This window comes from Octopus bimaculoides, chromosome 2 (genome assembly GCF_001194135.2).
Source record: "Octopus bimaculoides isolate UCB-OBI-ISO-001 chromosome 2, ASM119413v2, whole genome shotgun sequence".
Taxonomy (NCBI): Eukaryota; Metazoa; Mollusca; class Cephalopoda; order Octopoda; family Octopodidae; genus Octopus; species Octopus bimaculoides.
Window position 1 is genome coordinate 175,595,159 of NC_068982.1, and position 2,420 is coordinate 175,597,578.

General features: G+C 35.5%; 1 protein-coding gene across 13 annotated transcripts in view; it reads right to left on the minus strand.

Moving 5' to 3' along the window:
* The window catches only part of LOC106882686 (vitamin D3 receptor), a 761,413-nt gene that overhangs the window by 190,514 nt on the left and 568,479 nt on the right, over positions 1 to 2,420 (minus strand). For all 13 annotated transcript variants that reach the window (XM_052965751.1, XM_052965745.1, XM_052965755.1 and 10 more), the window contains one exon: positions 649 to 700. The gene's annotated coding sequence lies outside the window, so the exon portion shown is untranslated. The remainder of the gene's footprint in view (positions 1 to 648; positions 701 to 2,420) is intronic.

Here is a 2,420-nt window from a genome sequence, read left to right on the forward strand (position 1 = left end):
ATTTCAGGTCTTGTGCCTAGAGCAGAAAAGAATACTGACCTGAAATGTTAGCATAAAAATACCAATAATGATATATAAGACTTAGTCCACTGTTTGATTTAACACCATAACCTGGTTTGGAAACCTTTAGAAGAGTATGCTCTGCAGTAAGCATTCAGAGCACATCTGAAAGTAGCTTGCTATCATCTTGATGCATTTCCTACTGCATATTCTATTCAGTAGAGTCAGTTTGTTTTTTTTTTTTGTTTTAGAGGAAGTGTTAACAGGTGGCTGCTTGCTGTCAGATAAGATAAGTACTTGACTTCTTGCATAAGAATGTTCTCTTTATTGGCATGCTTACATGTGACCACTGACATTTAGATGGACTACATACAGGGATTAAAGTAGTGATTAGTAGTAACTGTAGAACCAGATTCTCATCTCATCTTTTTTCACCAATTCATAAGTCATAGTTACACTTCTTCCTTTGACTAAACCACAAGAAAAAACAAAAACAAATGACCCCCAGTACTAGATTGGTACTTGTTTTATCATTTTATTAAGTATGGAATGATAAAAGCCGAAGTTTGCATCAGTGATATTTGATCTCAAAATGTAACAATATCTGCAAAAAGAAACATTAACTAAAGATGAAAAAAAATTACTTACCCAGTTTGTAACAGCCTGAAGAGATTCCTGGACAGAAATACCAGCAAATGAACTGGAAGAAAAAATATTGAATCATCATAAAGAGAAATAACTGACAGAAATATTGCAATGAGTTTTGATATTAATAAAAATGAAGGAGAAAATAAATTCTTGTGTTTATATATATGTACATGAGGAATAGGGACAGATCAGATTCTACATGCATTTGACCCTGTACAACCAGTCTCATGGTCCCCAATTTAACTGAGTGAGGAGCATGTGTAAAGGATGAGAAGTATCTCACATAAAACAAAATGCCTACCAGATTATCTGAGTACTGAGATTCACTCTGATGAGGCAGAAACTTAAGCAGTGTTTCTATTTATGCACCTTCACCCACACTCCAGACTTTATTTCAGTTGAATTTATATCTATATTAAGAGAGGGGGTGGGGGAGATACACATATACATACAGTTTTTAAATATGTATACATTTAATAGTTTGCATATATCTTTGTGTTTCTGTGTAAACATTTGTTGCTATTTTCTTATACTCTTTCTCTCTCAGTTCAAATTCTTATCAGGGTGTCAACCAGATGTTGGTTCATTCCCACTGGTTTTCTCTAGAAGTTAGTGAGGTGAATAAACCCATTGATTGACAACACTTTTCATAAGAAGACAAGTCAGTGACACTATTATTTGTCAACAAAGAAACAACTAAGGGTACATACACACATGCACACATACAGGTTCATATACATATACACAGGTATAAGTATATGTATACATACACATGTATGAACACACATCTATGCATGGAAACACGCATGAACATAAATATAATAACAAGTTAAATGCACAAATTAAGATTTTAAATGTGTAACTTATAAGACATGAGTACCTAGTCAAGGACAAAATAAAATAAACTAGTGGTCCCATGGGACAAGTACCTTGTATCCATCATGCGACATACCAACTAAGAACCTGTTTACTTTTTCTGCTCTAGATTCATGTGCATAAATAACTTTCATAATTTACATATGCACACACACACACACTCTCACACACACACACTCTCTCACACACACACACACACAAACGAATGTGTGTATGCATAAATGAGTATATGTGTGTGTGTGTGTTTGTGCACACAACACACGTTTATACATATTATGAGTGTGTATATGCATGTGTGTATACAGACACATATATAATTCATTTTGTTGTTCATATTCACATCTGTTTTTTTCAAGCTAGCATGGGTTAGATACAGAATGTGTTATTAAGGCATTGTTGTACAGCCAGACAATCTTTCTGTCACTAAGCCTTCCCTTTTTTTCCAAGGGATCTCATATTTCATACAACTTTGAAAAATGCAAGGCCAGTGGATGATTTGTTGGCAGGAGAAATAATAACTGTATCACCACTTGCTGCTCATAATACTTCAAAATATATAAACACATACTCAAGGTATTTCGTGTTGCAAGACAGTGTAGGAGAGAGAATAGTGATGTTGTAGGAGAGAAATGTGTTCGCATGGATGATGGTACGCTTGCATTAAATGAGAATGCAAAGAAAGAGGTCTGGAGATGCCACTACGATAGATTGCTTAATAAAGAGAATGAATGGGAGAAAGAGAGCCTGCCGTATGTCGACCCAATAGAGGGACCAGCTATCCGAGTTGATAGTACCAGGGTAGATAAAGCAATTAAGAGTATGAAGACCGGGAAAGCCCCCGGCCCATCAGGAATCACTGCAGAGATGCTCAAAATATCTGGCAGTGTTGGCTATAG